Genomic DNA, 16382 nt, shown 5'->3' on the forward strand with positions numbered 1-16382 from the left:
TGATACCCTGGTTGCGGGCGTGGTCTATCTGGGTGGGGGTGGGCAGTGTTCCACAGGCCACCATGCATCCTTCATGGTGAAGGGCGAGCATTTGTTGGAATACTTTGTGTGAGGAAATTTACCATTGTGACTTTTTTTTTTTTTTTTTTTTTTTAGGCACCCAGGGGTAGGCTGGAGTCTGAACAGGACCCATTCCTTCCTAAAGGTGATGCTCTCTAGGAAGAGCCTCCACTCATTTTACACTACTATTCATTTTGAGGCCGAATTGGCCTTTTGAGTATTTAGCAATTATAAAGCAGTGAAATTGTGTGTGTGTGTATATATATTAAAAAAAATTCCTGTACTTAAGTTCAGTCACTCCCAGTCTTCCTGCACTAGCTATGGTCTGAGTGATATTTAAATCACTGTAATAGAGTATGAGTATTGAGTTCACCTTGTCATCCATAAAAGTTAGTCCCATATTTTCTGCTATTTTGTATTTCTTGAGATGTGATCATGTGTTTACAGTGAATGAAGAGCTAAATGTATTCTATCCATTCTTAAGTTATAGATCTTGTTCAATGTATATAGATGAATCTGTTCTTTTACTTATCCTTACAGTAAAAAAAATCAGAGGGATCTATCCTTATTCTTCTATAGTTGTGTGCTGCTCATCCAACTCATTAAAAAAAGCGGGAGAAGGAAGTGTCTATGTGAACGTTGTCTTGTCTTTCCCAAGCAATTGGTATAAACCACTAAAACGGCCACCCTATGTAGTACGTTTCAGGTCTCTGTTGACATCATTATGTGGTGCGAACATTTAGTAAGGAATGGGCCCTAATTGCATGGAGAGGCGTGCACAACTGGTTAGTTTTAATAACAAACGCGGCGAGAGACTGACGCAATGCTAATTAAAATACAAACAAGCGAGGGCAATTTCAAAACTACATTATTTAAGAGACTACTCATAATAAACACCTGCATTTGGCATATGACTTCGCTAGTAAGATTGGGGGTGAGACGGGCAATAAAACATCAGCAGACAGTTGGTCTTCGGTTTCAGAGGGCTGGAGCAATGGAGAGGATCCGAGGGAAGTTGTGGACTTGATATAGGAACACAAGGGCACCATCCTGATTTCACTTGCAGTACATATCTCGCCACCCCTCATGATCACAATTTGTTCCTCCCTTCGTATACTGGCACACTACCCACTACATTTTAAGCCACACTTAAAATGACTACAAAACCCATTTGCTTTTTAGGGAGAGGCTGAGAAATTGGAAAAGGTAGAAGGAGACCAGAACAGAAGGTAGAATGAGAAGAAACGGTGACTTGGATGAACACCGAAGCATTAAGAGGGTCACAACACCAGGGACAAGCTCTGCAACTTGGCAGTCAACCGCTCAACGAAAGAAATAGACAGCCTTGCGAACTCAGGTACCTAATACGGGCTTAGTATTTGTACCCACTCCTCCATTGGTTCAGTTCAGACTAAGATGCGAACTGAGGTTTTTTTTTTAGAATCAGTTTAAAGGCATTCTTCTCTGACCAGCAGCAGGAGATTGACCGCAGCACAAGCCTCTGGAAAAAACTTTCAAACAGACAGTAATAAAGGAAATTGAGGCAATCCACACATTGAACATCCCTGGATATCAGATTGGCCCTTGAATCTCTTCTTGCCAATAACCAAATTGTAATAGAACCAGCAGACAAAGGTGATGCAGTGGTTATCTAAGCTATTTATGACTATAGACGGGGGTGAATATGCCACCTGGCAAAACAAAGGAGCTAGAGGCCACTTGAGAAACCCCCTACACCATCTATAAGGCAAGAGGTAGAGGTTGAAGTATATCTGTTGGTGGAAAGGATATTCCCATAGGAGGGATACTAAAGATCTCTTCTGCATGATGAAAGATGTCAAATATGATCCAGAAAAAAGCATAATTATGGGATTGGATGTGGAAAGCTTATACACCAGCTTACTGTAGAATAAGACTGAGAGTTATTCAAGAACTGCGCCACTTCACCCTTTGGAAATACAATAACCCTAAACAATATGCCCTACAGAGCATACAACTGGAATTGACTAGAAATGTCTGAGTGCCAGATTTCCAAGTCTTACAGGTACCTGGGACCTCAATGGTGAGTACCTTTGCACAAAGTATTGGATGTCTGTATGTACACTGTTTTGAGGAGTCTGTGGTACAGACCTCAGAATATATGGGTATGTTACCGATATATCGATTTTATATTTTAGTAATCTGGGACGGAGGTGAGGAATATGCATTGCAGTTCATGGAATGGCTACCATACATATTTTAAATTTACACACTGCATGGACACAGGGAAACATTGACTTTCTTGGACGCAGACATCTTTCATTAGAATGGAGGCCAGAAAACAAAAATGCGCAAACAAATTAGTTTCCCTCTCTCTTTACGTGAGACTCTACCATTTGTGCAATTCCTAATGCTAAGTAAAAGGTTGAAATTGCCTAGAGGATTTTTAAGAAGGACCATGAAGAGGACATGCAACTGTACGGGGGAAGCACTCCTCGAGCCTGCAAACCCTCAAGGCCATGACTGACCGCATAGCCTGTGTGACCACATACAATATAATATCCAATCGAGTGAAGCTAATAAATAGCAATTGCAAGATCCTGAATATAGGGGAGCTCTGGTTAGAGAAACCACTTTTTACTCACAAGAGAAGGAAAGCTAAAGTATGCTTTGACACACACAAGAGCCAAAAATAGAATGATAATACCACATCCACATTATGGGGCTTACCTAAGATAAGGGGGATCATTTCCCTTGTGGAAACTGCAGGCAACGTGTGCCTTATGACCAAGTCAACTAAGCTCCGAATCTAGGTCTTGAAAGTGAATGAATGGCTGCAGAGTAGCCTCACACATTGCAATTGTAGCCCTGTTGTATATCTAGTAACCTGACCATGCAACCTCAGATATGTTGGCACGATGACTAGGAAGATGAAACTCCTAATAGCAGCGTGCACAATTAGTCTAAGATTAAGGAAGGGCTACTACCTGAATGGCCTGTGACTACATTGTCATGACAGTACATAAGGCTGCCACCTTTAACCGAACTAACTTGGAACACCTATGAAGAAAAAGTCTGGAAGAGGAGATGACAGATCCTTTTCATTAAGGAGTAGAGATGGATCTACAGAATTTCCACCCATGTCCAGGACCTGAACGATTAAATAGTTTTGACCGCCATGGGCATTCGGACATGAAATTACATCTTTTCTTCTTTACTATAGGCCATACCGTGTCACAGCATGATAAACTGAGTGATTAAAACATTATAAGATCGATTTAGAAGGGCTGCATCATCTAGATCAATGGTGCACATTATTACTAAGGCTCCCTGTTTTTCATTTCTACAGATGTTTACAGATCTATTCAGACTGAAAACCATTTATTTTCCTGTCTATTTATTTTTAAATGTGGATAAAAACGGAAATTGTACACATTCAAGCACGGTGGCGGGGTATGTATTGCTGCACCAACTACCAGTATTTGCTCAAGATATAATCTCAACAGTATCAATATTTCCAAATACAGTTGTAAACAAAAATGCCCACCTCTCGAAACCAGCTATGGTCTCAAATACAAACTGAGTACACAAAATGAGTCATTCATGTAATAACACTCATGGGGTTTAATCCCAAAAACACACAGAATACGATGACCGAAATAAATATTCTCTCTTTAGATAGTATGGTTGATCATTTTTATTCTTTGATTAATGCATAACAGCCAACGTGTTTCACCCTTGCAGGCTTCTTCAGGGCGGGTAGACTGTCCCCAAAGCGAATAGAGTTTCCACATGGTATTATCCCAAATACTTGGGCGATTTCCTTAGTCACGGGATCTGAAAATTAGTATTCTGTGCTACCCATGTGCATGGTTCATGCTGATTCCAGTCGAGAACCAGGGCGCATAATGTGTCGCGCTAGGCCACAGGCATATTAAGCAGGCCTCGTGAAAACTCCTGTCACGCCAATTTGTCAAATTGGTGTGACTGGAGTTTAGCCCTGGTTCTCGACTGGAATCCGCGTGAACCGTGCACATGGATAGTACAGAATACTTTCTTTCAGATCCTGTGACTAAGGAAATCGTCCAGGTATTTGGGCTAATACCCTGTGGAAACTCTTTTCGCTTTGTGAACTGTCTTCCTGACCTGAAGAAGCCCGCAAGGGTGAAACGCGTTGGCTGTTATGCATTAATCAAAGAATAAAAGGATCAACCATACTATGTAAAGAGAGCATATTTATTTCGGTCCTCGCATTCCCGGTGTTTTTGGGATTAAACCCCATGAGTGTTGTTGTTCCATTAATGCCTCTCTCATTTTGTGTACTCTAAAACGGAAATTGGGTTGTTTTTGAGTGATTCTATATGCTGTCAATCATGACTGCCAGGACAAAACTGTGCGGATTGACAGTCAAGGGGATTAAAAAAAATACGGATTTTGGTAAAGTGCCTCAAACTGCATTAGATTTGCACAACCTTGATGCTAAAAAGTACATGTTTTCCTACAAGTGCATATTCTACCATCTGAATGTGTATACATCATTGGAACCTGTCAGGCGTTCAGGCACAAGTGCACATTAACTGGTTAAATGTAGAAATATACACATTTCTGCTTCATTTTTCCACAAAACCTAAAATCAGTATGGATAAATACAGGTATCATTAGAAAACAATTCGGTTGACTACAGACTGAAAAGACAAAAATAGAAATACCATAAAACGTGGAGAGCGAACTATAACACAAAACCTGATACGTCAGCATGAATGTGCAGATTAAGACTCCATATATAAGTTCCACTATACATGTATAATAATTGGAGTCCTAGGAGTATTTTTTTATGGCAAGATCTTTGTCGCACACCACAACGAAACCCTTATTTTCCCAAGAAATTAGTAATAAACCCTGTTGGTAGATTTAGAAACGGTGCACACATATGGTTGTGAAACATCGCACTCTAATGAGGCCTTCTGCCATTAAAGGGGGAAAAAAAATTATATATTTTTTAAATTTATAATCGCAGGTAGATGGAGAAAATATTGCAGTACATTTAAACCATACAATTTCATCATTGTAAATAAAAGCAATGTTCTAAATAACCATTCCCAAAGTTGCACAATTCTTATGCATGTTCCTAGATGTGGGTCTCATAGTAAACCTAACACAATTTGTACAGCTTCCACCCCTAAAAAAATACTCCCTGCTCCCCACCCCAATTATTATAGAACTTCGCTATTGTCCCTTCTCTTTGAGAGTGTAGCTTTTCCTTATTTTTCACTTGTTTCATCTTATGCTCCCATTAGTTGAAGGTTGGAACCTCCACCAATCTCCATTTTTGTAGGATCAAAGATTTGGCCGCTAATGATGCGTTAAACAACACATCAATTTGTCAAAAACAGTTAAGTGTAGTGTTAATACCAAGAATTGTGGCCAACGAGTTGAGGGCTAGAGATGTCTGCAATTTTCCACTATGCCACTGAAAGACTTGGGAAGGTGAAAAAAATATGTACCAGGTCCCCTCTGACGTCTACACCTAAAGCACGACTTGGAAATAGATGGGAACATTCTTTGTAAGCGGGATCTGGTATAGTACAGTTGCTACTTACAAAAAAAACCAAACGTTTAACGTTGACCCATCTTATGGCTTTATTTTCCCCATCATTGTAAAACGTCCATGTATGTACTTCTATTTTACACACTGGAGCGGTCTGACTCTTTTGTAAGGCTAACAGGACAATTTTATCATAGTTGATTAATTATTCGGTGCCAATTCTCTTGCCTCCCCGCCCCCCCCCACCCCCTTGTCCCACTCGCATAGTATGCCTGTCTAATCAAAGTTGCAAGAGTATCTCCCGAATGTTGCATGTTTAGCATAAAATTGCGAAGCTGAAGAAGAAAAAAAAACACTAGGGAAGCTATGGATTATCCTATTTGTATTGATCCCTTGTCTTCATGACCCCATTCAAAGATCTCCAAACCGACAGATCCTGACTCTTTTTTTTCTCACTAGTTTAATACTCTTGTCATCAAGAGGGAGACTCTATGAGTTACAGTCCCCTATCCAGATTTCGGGGTCAAAAGAAACAAACCGAAATTCTTCCTTCATTTGGGAAAATCTAAAACGATTGTGTGGAAGCTTGAATCTACTGTGATTTGGGAGCTTTGGAATTTTAATAAATGGAACAAGCTGACTACTGCTTTCTAGGACCATTTGTCTAAGATAAAAATTGTCTTCCAGCTCCTAGGGAGCGACTACCCGAGCACACAAATCAAAAAAAGCAGATTGATATTTTTGGAGCAGTGCAAGACCCCCGTCCTCCTTGCGTAGCTGCAGAGTTTCTAGTTTACTATGGGATTTATTTCCTTACCAAACTAATTTGCGCAATGCCTAGTTGACGTTGTTAAAAAAAAAAAAAAAAAAAAAAATGGTATTTGCAATGAATCTCCCTGGCAGAAAGCCACATTGATCTATATCCACTACTTCTTGCGCTTGGGAAGATATTCTAGAGGCCATATTTTAGTAAGCAATTTATAGTCCTTATTAAGCGAACTAATAGGGCGATATGAGCCCGGTTTGTCCTCTGGCTTATCTGTTTTTCAAGAAGCTTACTATAACCGCTTCAGAAAAGGATTTGGGGATCTGGCATTCCGCCAACATTCTATTAAATAGTTGTACCAGCAGTCTTGCTACTTGAGCCATAAATGTTTTGTATAGCTTTTATTGGCAATCCATCGCACCCACAAGCTTTCCCATTGGTGGATCTTTTGATGGCTTACTGTACTTCAGTAATAATGGGAGCCACTGCCTGGACCTGTTGGTCTCTGCTAAGCATGGGTAGATCGATTGTTCCGAGATCATTAATTGTTTTTGAAGAAGCTGGAGGTGGCGATGTATATTTAGAGCGCCTAATAAATGCTCCATCTATTTCTGCCCTGTCCTCTTCGTAAATTGGCCTAACAGCATTGTTGCATCTTTTTTTTTTTTTTGACTGACGACCACAAAAATCTCTCAGCATGCTCGCTTTCCTCGTAAAGTTGCTGAAAGCATGTGTTCTGGTTAACTATATTCTGGAAGTTCTAGTTAAATGTTGCCTAGCTCCTCAATCTAGACTGTTGTTTGAGAGAAATGTGCTAGGTACATTTGAGTTGCTTGGTCTAGATCGTGCTGTAGAGCCATTGTTTTCGCCTTCCTTAGCTTAGATAAGTTGGCTTTATGGTTTAAATCTTTTTTTTTTTTTTTTTTTGCATTTCATAACAAAGGCCGACAGTAAGCCTAACATATGTTTACCAACGCAAGTCTGGTTAATCAACAATGAAATGCAGTTTAGAGGAAACCAGCTGTTTTACTTCTGCAGATGGCCAAAAAAGAAAACCTACCCTGCCCTCTCCACCCACCCCGAACAGGCAGGTGAGCTATCTAAACTTGGAGCCCAGTAGGGCGAGAAATGGCTGCCAGAGATCCGTGAAAGTGGAGTCCTTCCCAGCTAATGTAAGAGTAATCTTTTCCATCCCCAGGACCTGCCATAGACGTTGCAGCCAGCCAGTAAATGTGGGGATGTGAGTAGTCCGCCAGTGAAGCAGAATGTTTTGCGTGGCCGAGCCCAGCACAACCGCCATCTGGCGGCCTTGCTGTGAGCAAAGAGGATATGTGAGAGAGTTGGGGAGGCCCAGGAGGATATAGCTTGGGAAACATGGCAGCGGAGTATCGAAGTGTTTATCCATTTCGTCAATGACCTGCGCACGGTAGGCATGCAGCTGCTCACAGTCCCACAGAAGATGCACCAGTGTGCCCCGTTGCCTGCAACCCCGCCAGCAGTCAGCACTTTGTCGGGGGTCCATCGAGAGGAGGCGGTTGGGTGTGTAATACCAGTATGCGGTCACCTTGGTCAGGGTCTCTGTCAGTCCCGTGCTGAGCTCTATAGTATATCCCTTCCCATTCTTTGTGGCTGAGGGCCCAACCTAGATCTTGTTCCCAGCGCATGCGCCCTGCGTTGTAGGTATGTGTATGTCCAGCAAGCAGCATCTTATACCGGTCTGAAATTCGCTTTTTGACAGATGAGCGCGTTGGCAGCCATTTTTCATATGGTGTGAGGAAACTGTGCATGTGGTTTTATGAGGGGATGGAGAGCCTAGTGTCGGAGCTGGAGATAATGGAATTGCTCCGACTCAGGAATCCCATAGAGTGATCGGACCTGAGGGAAAGGGAGAATCCCATCAAGGTCCAACAAATGCCCCAGGGACCGGCAACCTGTAAGGCGCCAGCTTGTGAAGGAGGTCTCTCCCATCCCCGATTGAAATTCAGGATTGTCAAAGAGCGGAGTGGGGGGGGGGGGGGGGGGGGATGATAGGAAGGAAGTCCAGTTGTATTTCTGATCCCAGACCTCAAGAATCGTCCTGGTTATGTGGGAAACATAGAGATTGGCAGGTCTGTGGGCCCTGCATAGAAAGGGAATTCTCTGCTGGGTCGTGCCCGCTACCGCTTGGTCTTGGAACAGCCCATGTTTCTCTGATTCGGACCTGCTCCATTCTACTAAATGTCGGAGTTGTCGCTTGAAAGTAGTCTGAGATCTGGGACCCCTAGCCCGTCGTCCTCTAGAGGCAGCATCGCGATTGCTCCCTTCATGCGGGGTCGGCTGCCCCGCCAAATGAATGTGACCGCTCCGATTGAACCTGCTTGATCCACCCGCCGGGTGGCCGTAAAGGTAGTCTGGAAGATGTAAAGTATTTGGGGTAGAATTGTAATTTTTAGGTCTCGCCTGACCCAGCGCTAGCGCTGGTCTGGCGAGACTTTTAAGTAAGGGCTTCAAAAAATGCTACCGCCCGCCACAGCTTGCAGTACTGCTGTGCGCGCATCACTCGCGTGCTTCCCCCGCGATCACTTTCGCTTTGGCCTCGCGGCTAATGCTTGTTTTCACGTTGCCTTTGTGCGCTTTCATTACTTTTAAGGTCAACGCGTTCAGCTTCTGGCACAGCGCCCACTATGGCCCTGCCTCCCGTATGGGCGTTACAGTCCATGTTAATTCAGGTTGTCCGACTTTAGGACTTCATGTGACCCGCACCTGCCTGCAACACACAGACACCTCCGGTCTGGGTGCCACGCACAGCAAGTAATCTGCATTTTTTTAATTAATGTATTACCTTGTGGAGTGCTTTGCACTTACCAGAAGTGGGCGGGGCTGCTTGATCAACAATGGACCACCTTGCAAAGATGCTGAATGTCCTTCCATTTTTTTCTCTCTAAGAATATCCAGTTTTCGATTTGTAATAGTGGTGCTTGACGGTAAATGTGCAAATTGGAGTAGTTGCATCTCTAATACTGAGATGGATGCTTAGCTCGTGTACTCACTCGGTAGCAGTTCAAAAACATAGAACCACATGTCTTTACATGTTTTGCTTCACGTTTAAACACCAATGTCGAGTTTGTAACTTTAAAGAAAACGGAACAGCGGGTAGGGTATATAATCTTCCAGCCAAAGCTGCCCACTTTGGAATTTTAAAACCAAGTTTGAGGCCCGCCACCCTCCTGTGATTTTGGGAAAGCACTTAATTTAGCGTGCTTTAATTAACAAGCATTGGCACAGCCAATAGGTCTCGCTTATAGGACCTTATAAGTGTTTAGCTATGCAACAGTCGTTGTTGCTGTAAGGATATGTGCTGCATAACTAAATACTTATAAGGTCCCAAAGGCGAGACCTATTGGCTATGCCAATGCTTGATATAGCAGCCACTCTCCCTAACCAAGAAATCGGGAAGAACTTCTGCTGCTGCAGCTCTGCTCGGATCGGCGCCAGCAGTTTAGCGTAGTTGGTGGTGGCTATCTCTGGCAGCGTGGGTGCCAGCTGGATGCCAAGGTAGGGGACCGGTCTGTCCACCCATTGAAGGGTGTGCACCAAGGTGGAGGGCAACATGGAGAGGTTAAGTGCCACTGATTTTTCAACATTAACTTTGAATCCCGACACCTGAGTGAAGCGATCCAGTTCCACCATGAAAACACCCAAGGCTCGAGAGGGATTGGAAAGAGATACCAGGACGTCGTCGGCATAGAGGCTAATGGTGTGGATGTGGCCCCTGAATTTAATCCCGGTTATAAGAGGGTTGTGCCGAACGCATTGTGCAAAGGGCTCCATATACAGTGCAAAAAGCAGGGGGGAGAGAGGCCGTATAATTAATTTCTCCCTCTCCCTCGCTCTCTCATATCCTTTCTCTTCCCCACCCCCTTGAGGGAAGTTGTGCTGCAGCTATGTATGTTTCGCTAAGCGAGCCATCTAATGCTTCCGCCGCATATAGTTGGGCATGGAAGACATTTGCAATATCTGCGTTGGTCGTTACCGCGCGTTGTGTATTTCCTGGACCCCCTGACGTTGCCGAACCTCACGCAACTTATGAGCGAGTAAATGGCCGCACCGGTCGCCCCGTGTAAAATGCCTGGCACAGTCGTAAAGCAGCACATTCCGCCCGATTGTTCTCGATGGCCGCAAGCTGGGCCCGTACTGTACGCAGCTGTCTCCAGATCCTAGGCGCCCTGGTGCACCTGTTCCAGCTCCCTAGTTCATTGTGTAAGATCGTCCCTCTTGCGCCTGCGGTCAGCATTATCTGTCGTCTTGATGGCAATGATCTCAAGACTGCCTTGAGCGCTGCCCATCGTGTAGTAAGTGGGGTGTCTTTGTTATCATGGGTCAGGAAGTAGTCTATCGCGCGTTGTAGCTGTTTGGCCACGTCTGCACGGTGCAGGAGGGTGTCGCGCCAGTGGCGGGAGGGTCGTTGTAATGGTGGAAGCGTAAGGGTGACCATCACTGGGGCGAGATCAGAGAGAGAGGTGGTTAAAATCTCTGACCTCGCCAGCAGGGTCCGGAGCGCCGCTGTGTCCAGGAAATAGTCAAGGCGGGCATAGGTCTTATGAACACTCGAATAAAATGAGTATTTGCAGTTATTAGGGTGGATAGTATGCCAAAGATCCACTATTACCAAGTCCCTCAAGCGATCTAGGCCCCTCTGGGAGAGCGCGCCAGTCTGGCCTGAGCGCTGCGCTGATCTGTCCCACGAGTTGTCAAACACCAGGTTTAAGTCCCCTCCCAACAAAATTCTATGCTCTACAGTCGCTGTGGCTTCAGCCAGTGCTTCATGCTAGAACTGCTCCCGCCCCTCTTTAGGGGCGTAGATTGAGCCTATCGTGAACGTCAACCCTCCAATGTCCAACTGGTATGTGAGAAGTCTCCCTCTAATTTCTGCCTTTCTCTGAAGAACCTTTTCCTGGAAGGTGTGTGAGACCAAGATGGCCACCCCTGCCGTTTTGGTGGCGCTAGAGGGAAAAAGCTGAGTGGGGAAGAGGCGGCATTTAAGGCGGTGACTGTCCCGGGCCAACAGTTGTGTCTCCTGAAGGAGGCAGATGTCCGCTCTCGAGTGCTCTAGATAGGATAGGATTGCCCTCCGTTTGGGGTTGTTAAGTCCCTGCACATTCAGGGTAAGAATACGAAGTGTAGTGTGTGCCATCTAAAGAATGAGAGCCCAGGAGTATCTCTGAATCCCAGGGCCCATCAAGCAGGGATGGTTATTGAGCAAAGGTAGCCTATCAAAGCCAATATTAACCAGTGGACGAGGGCCCCCCCAAAAAAGGGAAAAAGCAACCCCAACAAGAATCAGAACTACAACATCCTGTTTGGAACAAGAAAGTCTGTCACCCCAGAATGAACAGAAAGAGTTCGGCAAGGGATCCATAGAGTGGCCAAGATTACCCCCTTCCTGCCTCAGAATAATAAAGAACAGACAGCCTCTTCTATTGTCACGAGGGGTGGGTTTTCGCCAGTTCCTCAGGGAGTGTCTCCAATGCTGCGCTCTGACTCATTGCAATCTCAGCAGGGTCCGGCCGTTTAGGGCGCCTGCTGCACCGCTGTCTTTGCTAGCCTGATGGTGAAACACCACCCCCTGGGCTCGAGCCATGATTACTTCCTTCCTCTTCCGGCAGCTCCACTCCAAGAAGTCTGCAGGCCTCCGCCAAAGAACGAAGCTGGTATTGTTTCTCGTCCAAGCGGAAGATCAATCGGAATGGGTGGCCCCAAGAATAAGAGAGTGCCCGTTGGCGAAGATGAGCCCTGATTGGCCTGAAGAGCCTGCGTTTCTGCAAAATAATCGCCGCTATGTCTTGATAAAGGGTGGGACGTTGGTCCTGATAGACGATCGGGTGTATGGCCCTGGCCTTAGGAAGGATCTCCTCCTTGGTGCGAAAGTCTTGAATGCAGGCCAGGATGTCTGCCGGAGCCGCCCTAGGGGGCCCCCACCCTTTGGGCCCTGTTGATTTCAAAGTCAGGTGGGTTCCCCAGCACGTGGTTGAAGAGCCCCCGCACATAGGCGAAGATGTACCCAGCTTCCGAGTTTGTGGCCACCCCATGAATCCTTATGTTGTGTCTCCGAGAGCGGTTTATGAGATCCTCCAGATGCGCTTGGAGGTCAACCTGCTGCTCGTGTATGCAAATGACCTCTTGTTGGAGCGAAGAAAGTTCTGTGTCCCTATTATCCCCTTTATCCTCCAATGATGCGACGCGTTCCCCAATGCTATCGACGTCCCTGCGGATGTCCTTTATCTCAAAGGTGAGATCGCGTTTCACAGTTTGCAGATCCTCCCGGAGTGTCGTAAAAAGGGACTCCAGGAAGGCATGCGTCACCGGTTCTTCTCGGGTGTCTCGTGCTATTGGGATGGCCACGGTTTCCTGGGATGAATGGGCCATCTTGGGAGGGCCCCGCTGCATGTGTGAGAAGAGGTCCTTCACTGTAAGTTCAGGCTTGGCGTCCTTCTGGGTTTAGTCTCTCCTGGAGCGGGTGGAGGACATATCCCCTGCGCCGAAGGGTGGGCAGAGCAAACCCGCTCCCGCGCTACACCGGGGCAGGCCGCGTGGGTCGAGAAGGGGTGCAGGGGCTAACTCCAACAGCACCTCGAAGCCCAGTCCAGCTTCTACTGCGGGCAAGGCCCGGGGGGCGGCAGCCAGAGCGTCACAGCGTTGAGCGCACTCTGCCGCTCCCAGATGGCTCACTCCAGGGACTCAAGCCGCAAACCCCCAGGCCAGACACACCTCAGGCCACCGGCCATGCACACCAGGAAGGTCCAGCCGTGTTGATGGATGGCGTCTGGTGTTATCCTCTGGACCCCAAGGCGGGGGCCGCAATCTCCTGGGATCCTCTATCCCTCACCCAGGCCCAGTGGTTGTCTGCCCCAGCAGCCCACAGTGCATGCCCAGTCAGGTGTGGCCAACCTCAAGCAGCCGCCTCCTCACATGCCAGTCAGGGGGCAATACCGGGGCCCGGTCCCCAGGGTTCCTAGCCGGGTCTGCCACAGGCCAGGCGGCCGCTACTTGCTCCGACACGGTCGGCGTGGGCTGGGCGTCAGCATGTCGGGCGCAGCCCCCTCACCTGTAGGAGATGCCGCTGCGTAGGCGTGGTCCTCTCTGCTGGGCGCTGGAGCGCCCCAGGCAAGCTCCACCAAGCCAGGTCCGGGCGGCAAGCAACCCACCGCGGCAGGAATTTGCCCGTCTGAGCGCCCCGGGTGGTCACACGGGTCAAGTGAGGCGGTTTAGCAACGCGGCTCGGTCGCCACCGCGATTCAGGCCACACTGCAGCCGATGGGGTGTCCCTCCCTGACCCTGCCTTAGTCAGCTCCGGTATCAGGGGTCCGGGAGGAGTCTCAGCAGCGGCCCACCGGCTGAGCAGTCACCAAGCCTCTACATGCCACAGGAGGGGGTGGCGTGAGGAAGCGGATCTCTTCCGCGGCGCAGCCACAGCGTGGAAGTAGGCCGCACTGGATGTGAAGACCCCGGGGCTCGGCGTGATCAGCTTGAATTTCAGCTCTGGCTAGATTCTACCCCTCCGGCATCCCAGATGCAGAGTCGCTGGCAGTGGCAGTAGCCGTCATCCCCGAGGATAATGCTCCGGGAGGCTGCAAGCTGGTGCTAAATGTTGGCGGGGAGACAGCAAGGTACGTCTTACCTCGCTGCCATCTTGGCCACGCCCCATGATAAGTTGGCTTTAAATGAGATTAACTTTCCCCTGATTTTTCTTTTTTAAACAAACTATTAGGTTTTTATGAATCATGTGACTACAAACATTTGTATGGGTCTCAAATAGGTATGAGTGTTCTCTTGGTAATCATTCATTCTTTTACCTTCCTCCTGATGAAGACCTTGCATGACTACCAAACGGAAAATGTAGATGCTGATCTGATGTTCCTCCCTAGAAATTCTATGACATTGGCTTGCATAATCACTACCCATCCAGCCTCGGTTAAGAGCCCTGTCAAATGCCCACAGGGGTCACTCGATCTGATTTAATATTATCCCTAATCTTGATCACTGGAACAGAGTTTTAAGAGAATGTGTAAGTAAGGATAAAAGACTTCCCTCTACCCCACTGATGAGTAAAAAAAGTCTATCCTTGAGGCTGAGTTAAACCTCTTGGAAAAGCAAGTCTACTCTTGTGCCTGCGGATATTAAGCTTTCCAGGGATCGACTAAGGCAAAGTATCGACCCATTCTGGCTTCCAATGTGTAAGCTCTGAATTTATTTTGGGCTTTATTCTTACGAGATGAGTCTAATTTTATATTCTGTAAGATATTGAAATCATCCCCTACAGGGGTGTGGAATTTAATAAAATATCTACTTGTCCATGGGGCAAGTTGCTTCATTGATCTACTTGTCCTGTAACAAAATCTACTTGTCCCTTTTGTGCCATGTAATGCGACGACAAATTATGGCGACAATCTCATTATACAAGAGCTCTGATATAGCCTTTCTGATGATGCCAGGGCTCATACCATAGTAGGGTTTGAATACTAGCCATTCCATTATGTTGCCACTTTTCCGCAGATCGACTTGCTGGGGGTAAGCCGTAGTTCCAGGGTTGGAATGCCCTTTTTGAGTCTATGCAAACCTACCAGCTTGTATGTTTTAAGGGTTTTCACTAACACTTCTCTAATCTTTTCCCATACTGAGAAGTTGTCAAGAGTAAATTTTCAATAGCAGATGTAGAAACTCTTCTAGGGCTGGGGAAAACAGTGGCTGGAGGGAAAGTGAACTTGGAAACGCTCAACAGATTTTTGTATAAGCAAATCTACATATGCATATATGCTTGTGAATTTGCGAAAGCCGTAAGTCTGCACTTAATGCAAGGACCTATAACATGGGTGCACTTTTGAGACTTTCATTAATAGTTGGTCCCCTAATTAGGTCTTGCGTTAACCATGACCTTTTGTGTTTATTAGAATGTATTTTTCTCTCCCCCCCCCCCCCCTCCCCCTCCTCCTCCTCCTCCACCACCACCTCCTCCGCCGCCGCTCTTTCACGAGGAGCATATCTGCACACAAAGTAGTTTTGTACACTACCATAAACTACAGTGGCAATATGTGCTTTTTGAGACCAAAAACAAGAATTGCTTTTGCCAGTGTTTGTTGTATTGGTGAGGGCTCTGCATCTCCCACACCAATAATTGTTTACAAAAAGCATGCCAAAACAAGACACACATTGACACAACCAAAAGGCTGACCACCAATTTAAGACCTACTGGCTTTGCCAATGCTAGTTTACTTTTGTTTCCCATAAGCTTAATGAAACTGGTTATACTGACTTTCTGGTATGAATATTTTTGGGAAATGCTAGCATACATCAACACATTAAAGAAAATTATGCTGCAAAAAATGGCACCTAATCTTTTACAGTAGTTTATCTATTTGCATTTTTTTGGTGAACATTTTATTGTGAGAGCAAAGAATCCTCAATCTTGCTTTCAAGTTTCAGCAAATATCTACATCTAATTAGAGCATTTTGGGAGCATTAAACATAGCCTCATATTGCTAAACTTTAAAAACGTGTGTACACATTACCACTGTCAGTAGTGCAGTCTGAGCTTACAACATTTAGAGCGCTCACCCTATTAATAAAGGTTTTGCATTAATGAACAATAACAAGTTTGAACAGAATTAACACGTACACAAATGTTACCTTCAGTGCATACCATACCATACCATGCCCTTTCCTGATCCATAAGATGGTACTGTAAACTGGCAGCCAAAGGATTTGTGCTAATGGGGGTTGGGCCTGCTTGTCCCAAGGGCAAAATGCACATGGAAACTTGTTTCCCTTGACCCCTGGGTGACAAGTTATAGGAATTCCAGATCCCTGCTGCATCGCCACAAGGCCAGGAAGTAAATGCAGCACGTTCTCTAGTTCTTCGAGGGCAGTTGCATCGTCCTCTATTGGGCCATAGAAACTAACCCTCTGGAGGACCCGATTCTCATTTTCATACCACTATCCACCTTGCTCTAGGATTCCTAGTAACCTGACAGCCCCCCCCACCACCACCACCACCAC

The 16382-nt window shown here is 46.1% G+C and overlaps 1 protein-coding gene across 7 annotated transcripts in view; it reads left to right on the plus strand.

Annotated features, from left to right (window-relative positions):
• Positions 1–16382, plus strand: part of SBNO1 (strawberry notch homolog 1) — a 1282279-nt gene that overhangs the window by 35078 nt on the left and 1230819 nt on the right. For 2 of the 7 annotated variants that reach the window (XM_085634808.1, XM_085634812.1), the window contains exon 2: positions 157–205. The exons of 4 other annotated variants lie outside the window; for them this stretch is intronic. The gene's annotated coding sequence lies outside the window, so the exon portion shown is untranslated. Of the gene's footprint in view, positions 1–156; positions 206–1277; positions 1418–16382 lie in introns of those variants that run through there. One more of the 7 variants, XM_085634810.1, reaches the window with a different exon arrangement.

The sequence above is a fragment of the Triturus cristatus genome, chromosome 11, assembly GCF_964204655.1.
Source record: "Triturus cristatus chromosome 11, aTriCri1.1, whole genome shotgun sequence".
Lineage (NCBI taxonomy): Eukaryota > Metazoa > Chordata > Amphibia > Caudata > Salamandridae > Triturus > Triturus cristatus.